General features: G+C 58.2%; 1 long non-coding RNA gene across 1 annotated transcript; it reads right to left on the reverse strand.

Moving 5' to 3' along the window:
• Positions 1-2,393: 2,393 nt before the first annotated feature.
• Positions 2,394-4,768, reverse strand: LOC139604411 (uncharacterized). Its single transcript, XR_011683972.1, has 3 exons — positions 4,374-4,768; positions 4,081-4,159; positions 2,394-3,894 (listed from the first exon to the last, which is right to left on the reverse strand). It is a non-coding gene; the product is annotated as an uncharacterized lncRNA (long non-coding RNA).
• Between the last annotated feature and the right edge of the window lie 1,273 nt (positions 4,769-6,041).

Consider the following 6,041-nt stretch of genomic DNA (forward strand, 5'->3'; position numbering starts at 1 on the left):
CCTCCTGGAACCTTCCCTCTGTTTCCAGGCCAAATCCAAGCCCTGCCCCAGAGAAGCCCCTGGAAGGAAGTTCAGTCTCCCCAGCCCAAAGCAGTCCCCAGTGCCCATCCCCAGCACCAAGCACTGCCTTCCCCAGGGCGTCTCCTCTAGGAAAGGGATGGCTCAGCGAGCACCAGGCCGATGGCGATTGCAGCTCGGGGGGAAAACAGGCGGGAGGGGATCCCTGCTTGGAGTTCCAGGGGTGCTTTATGGGCCAACACACCTGAGGGGTCCAGGCACCAAGAACCAAGAACAAAGCAGGGTCCGGGGTTTTATATGGGACAAGGGAGGTGGACCTTTGGTGTCACCATGATATTTTCTGAAACTGAGAAGCTGAGAAGCCTCACAGCAAAAGAAAAACAAGAATTATCTGCTGCTGTGGAATACAACAGGTGCATCTTTGATTGGTCCATGTTAGTTGTTTCTAATTAATGGCCAATCACAGTCAGCTGGCCCGGACTCTCTGAGAGTCATGAGCTTTTGTTATCATTCTTTTCTATTCCCTGCTTGCCTTCTGATGAAATCCTCTCTTCAATTCTTTTAGTATAGTTTTAATATATCATTTTCTTTTAAGATAATATATATCATCAATAATAAATCAGCCTTCTGAAACATGGAGTCAAGATTCTCGTCTCTTCCCTCGTCCTGGGACCCCTGCAAACACCAGCGCACTTTGGGCCTGAGGGCCAATGGGCAGAGGGAACAAGGGTGGTGCAAAGGCGGGACAAAAGGGCAGCAACCAACTGGGATTCAGGGGAGGAGCTGCAGGCAATGGGAACCAATAGGAAAGCAGGAGTGGGGAACATTCTAGAAATGGGGAGGAGAACAAGGATGATGTAACTTGGGTCATCAACATGTAAGGGACACGATGCCACCAGGACACACACCAGGGGACAATGTCACCACACCTGTGGGGATGCTGCCACCAGGACGCCTCCAGTGACACCCAGCATGGGCCCACATGGCCCCTGTGGGTGACACTGACCCTTGCCCTGTCCCCAGGGGCGGTTGGGGTCCCCTGAGCGCGGTGGCCCTGGGACACCCTGGTGGCTGTCACTCACTCCTGGGCCACTTGTCACCAGCTGAACAAGTTCCCATCCTGCCCTGGTGGGTGGTGACATTCGTCTGGGACACCACAATGGTGGCAGGGGGGACGTGGTGACAGGAACTGCATCAGGCAGCGCTATGGCTGAGATGAAGGTGCTGGTGGCACTGTGGTGGCACAGGTGGTGGCCTTGATGCTGTCCCAGTTCATGTCCCCATCCATGTTCATGTCCTCCCATGTCACCATCCATGGCTGTGTCCCCCCATGTCCCTGTCCATGGCCACTTCCAACTCAGGTCCCCACCCAGGGCTGTGTCCCCACGTGTTCCTATCCAAGCCTTAGTTCAATGTCTTGATTTTTACCCCAATTTCAGGGCTTTCAAAAGTATGAACAGAAACCTTTGTGTTTGAAGGCAAAACCAAAAGGATTTATGTGTCCCTGCCAGAAGAGCATCCACGTGCTCGGGTGGGTGAGAAGAACCTTTTTTGGAGGGGTTTCCAACCCCACTGTCTCCAAAATCATGGGTTTTGCCCCAGTCTGACCCGATTTGGTTGTAGAAGATGCCTGTGGGGCAGAGAGAATTAAAATGATGGATTGGTATTGGAGAAGACCTCCAAGGCCACCCAGCGTTACTTGATGCCACCAGGAAGACGCAAGAAGTGAGATTTTTATGGGGTCAGAAGTCGACAAATCTGCTCCATGACGCTATAGGACATGAAACAACACGAGCGCACACACCACTGTTCTCAAGGTGAGAAAAGGGAAGTTTATTTCCTGACTCCAACATTTATAGTTTTCCAAAAGTGACAGTGGATTGGAGGGTGACAGTGCCACCTCTCCAATGACACTGGACAAACCAACAGTCCATCAAATTTCTTCTCCTCCATAAAAGAATGCAAAACAATACCTTATTTACAGGAAGTATGTGAGAAAGTTTGCTACAAGAATGTAAACATCAGAAGGCCTAGAAAAATCTTCAAAAGTCAGGGCGACAGCTCTCCACAATGGATTTCTGATGTTGGTCTGTGGGTGTGTCCAGGTGCTCACGGGGAGCCAGGAGCCAGCCAGGTGTCTTCCTAACACAAATCAGCAGCACCACGGATCACCAGGGCTCTGCCCAACGGGGTCACTGGGGATCATCCAGTGCTGATCCTCCAATGAGGGATGGAGCTGTGGAGCTGGAGCAGCACACAAAGCTCTTCCCGCCCTGGGAGCACTCCCACAGCTTCCCTCAGTGCTGGATGAAGCAGTCCAGCTGGAGGAAGATTGATTGATTGTCCTTCTCGGACGTCCCGGCCGGCCGTCCAGCACCACTAGCAGTAGGGGGGCACTATCCCGATCTCCGTGGTTCGGGACAGCACCTAAGGCAAACGCTCTGTGCCGTGACAGCAGTGTTACCTTGTGGCAGGATGTGGCTTGGCTTATGGCTACAGTCAGCAGAAATGAGAGAGCGCTCTCCAGCTGTGGTGAATCCAGGTTTATTGGGTCCCAGGGGAAACCGACAACCAAAGAGAGCGAGGGGGAAGTTGCAAGAGCTTATAAGGAGGGAGGGACACAGGGGAGGAGTCAGTCCTTGGACGAATAGGGTTTCAGAGGGGAGTGGGATACAAAAGATTGACTTAGGGAAAACCCCAATGGGGATAACTTGAGGGTGGGGCCCCGGCCCCTGAGCCAATCACTCGACGCTCTAGCTGAAAGTTTCTAGAGAGTTCTAGAGAGAAGGGTGGGAGCGCCGAGTGACGGACAGGGCACCGGGGAGGGATTTGAGAAAGGGTACATTAATCTCCAAGGCAACTGGGGAGGAGTTGGGATAACTGGCAGCATAAAGGAGGAAAGGGAGAACCAGGGCAGAACCATTGCATGATAGGGGGAACAGAACAGTCCAACTTATACAGACAACACAACAGCTGGATGCATTGGTGTTGGGTCAAGGCTGACCTCTGGGAGAAGCTCTTCCCACACCAGGCACACTCATAGGGCCTCTCCCCGCTGTGGATGCGCTGGTGGGCACTCAGGTGGGAGCTCGTCCTGAAGCTCTTCCCACACTCCCCACACTCGTAGGGCCGTTCCCCCGTGTGGCTCCTCTGGTGGGCAGTCACTTCATAGCTGGTCTTGAAGCTCTTCCCACACCTGGGACACTCGTAGGGCCTCTCCCCGGAGTGGATGAGCTGGTGCCTGAGGAGACTGCACTTGTCCCTGAAGCCCTTCCCGCAGTCGGGGCATCGGAAGGGCCTCTCCTCTGTGTGAGTGCGCTGGTGATGGAGGAGATTGGAGCTGATCTGAAACCTCTTGCTGCATTTATCACACTCGTAGGGCCGTTCCCCGTGTGGCTCCTCTGGTGGAAAATCAGGCTGGATCTGGCTCTGAAGCTCTTCCCACACTCAGGACATCCGTAGGGCCTCTCCCGGTGTGTACGCGCTGGTGGCGGATCAGGTTGGAGTTGTGGCTGAAGCTCTTCCCACACTGCCCACACTCATAGGGCCTCTCCCTGGTGTGGATTCCCATGTGGGAGTTCAGGCAGGAGCTCCACCTGAAACTCTCCCCACATTCCGAGCACTTGTGGGACTTCTCCCCATCCTGAAGCTGCTCAGGGACCCCCAACTCTGACCTGTGGTCACCTTCCCGGCCCAAGGTGGGTCTTTCCTCCTCGGATCCCCGTGATCTGCGTTTGCAGCCCCTCCTTGTGTGGGATCTCGGGGACTTTTCCTCCCCGTTGGATTCCTGTGCCCTGGAGCCACTCCAAACGGCCTCAGCCACCAGGTTCTGCTGTGGGGATTTGTCCTCCCTGCTCTCCATCCTCAGCTCCTTCCCTGGGGGAGGAAGGACAAGGAGAGGATGGGATTTGCCTCCGTGCCACAGGGAAGGGGAAGGAGATCCCCCCAGTGCATCCCTGGCTGGGCAGCATCAGCAGTGGGGCTGTCCTGCAGCCGGGGGCCGTGCTGGGCTAGGAGATGGAGCAGGAGAGAGGGGGAAAGGGGCACTGACTTCCTCCTCACCTGCCTGGGTGTCCTGGGGCATCTTCTTCCTCCTCGCAGCCTCCTCCGCCACCTGGCCAAGGTTTGGGAATGGGAAATCCTGGTTTGGGGGGCAAAACAAGGGCTGAGCGTGTCGGGTTTGATGGTCCCGGTGCCCAAGTGCAGCTGGAGAAGTCAGCGCCCCTTTCAGCCTCGGGGGCCCGGACCCCGCTCATCCCCAGCCTCCCCCACCCCTCCAGGCTGCCGGGGGTCCCTCTGCACCGGGATCGCCCCTCTCCGCCATGGATTTGGGGCGACTCCCCCTCCCCGCTCACCTGCGGCTTCCGGAGGGGGCGGAACCGGGGCAGCCGCGGCCCGAGCGGGGGAACCGCGTGGGGTTGGTGCTGCGGCTCCTCCTCCCGCTGCTCCTCTTCCTCCTCCTCTGGCCCTCCTCTTCCTCTTCTTCCCGCTCCTCTCTCTCTCTTTCCCTTTCCTTTTCCTCCTCCTCTGTCCCTCCTCTCCCTCCCGCTCCTCCTCCGCTCCCGGCCCGGCCCGGGCAGTGCCGGCACCCAAAAGCAGCCGCGCTCTGCCTTGGGGGGGTTCCAAAGCGGCCCCGCCACGCCCGGAACTGGGAGCGATACCGGGAGCACTGGGAACGATGGTGAGAGCAGCGGGCGGGAACTGGGAGCGCTCTCCCTGCCGGTCCCGCTCTTACTGGGAGCACTGGGAGGGAACTGGGAGCAAACAGCGCCCGGACGCGGCTGCAGCCGGCGGGGGCGGGGCCGAAGCAGAGGGCGTGGTTATGCAAATCAGGGAGCATTTGTGCGCTGGGATTGGTGGGCGGGAGCAGGGCGGAATTTGCACGGTCACGTGAGGGGCGAGGGGGGCCGGAGCGATGGCGGCGGCGTCCGGGGAGAGGGGACCGGGAATGGGGACAGGGAATGGGGAATGGGGACAGGGAATGGGAATGGGAGATGGGCAATGGGGATGCGAGATGGGCAATGGGGAATGGGAATGAGAATGGGGACCGGGATTGGGAATGGGGACCGGGAATGGGAATGGGAAATGGGGACAGGGAATGGGAATGAGGAATGGGGAATGGGGACAGGGAATGGGGCCCGTACTGGGAATGGAGCAGGACGGGACTGAGAGTGGGGTGACACGGGAAGGGGCGGAGGAAAGGGGAGTGACAGCAGGGAGGGGGGTATCCGCTACAGGGGACACCAGGAAGCGGGACAAGGGGACACAGGGACAGTTCCAGGCCGGGAAGTCCTTGATCAGCAGCCCCAGAATCTCCACCAGCATCTTCCAAAGCACCCGGAGCCGCTCGGCCTCGTGTCCCCAAAGCCCTGAGCAAGCCCCAAGTCCTTCCCAGGAACTCTCAGCTCCCTCAGACCCAGCATCCCCCACACCTCTGGAACAGCCCCCCACTTCTCTAGCCCCATCTTAGTTCAACATCTTTATTTTTACCCAGGTTTTGGGTAAAAGCTTGGAAAGAATGAAGAAATGTGAAAAGAAGACCCAGGCCATGAGGAGCCAGGAGGATGTGGAGCCCCCAGCCAGGTGTCTTCCCACCAGGGATCACCGGCACCACGGATCACCGGGGCTCTGCCCACCGGGGTCACTGGGGATCATCCAGCGCGGATCCTCCCGTGGGGATGGAGCTGGAGCAGCGCACGGAGCTCTTCCCACACTGGGGGCACTGGCAGGGCTTCCCTCAGTGCTGGCTGTGTTGGTGTTGGGTCAAGGCTGACCTCTGGGAGAAGCTCTTCCCACACCCGGTACACTTGTAGGGGCTGTGACATCCCAGGAACAGGGCTGGGATGAGCTCTGGTGCCTGGGACATCCCCAGCAGCAGCAGGGCTGGGATGGGCTCTGGTGCCTGGGACATCCCCAGCAGCAGCAGGGCTGGCTGTGATGCTCTCCAGTGCCTGGGCCATGCCCAGGGGTGCTGCTGGCTGGGGTTGGGTTGGTGCCTGTGCAGTGCCCAGGGCAGGGTCACA

This window comes from Agelaius tricolor, unplaced genomic scaffold (genome assembly GCF_023055355.1).
Source record: "Agelaius tricolor isolate 1412-34295 unplaced genomic scaffold, bAgeTri1.0.p SCAF_50, whole genome shotgun sequence".
Classification (NCBI taxonomy): Eukaryota; Metazoa; Chordata; class Aves; order Passeriformes; family Icteridae; genus Agelaius; species Agelaius tricolor.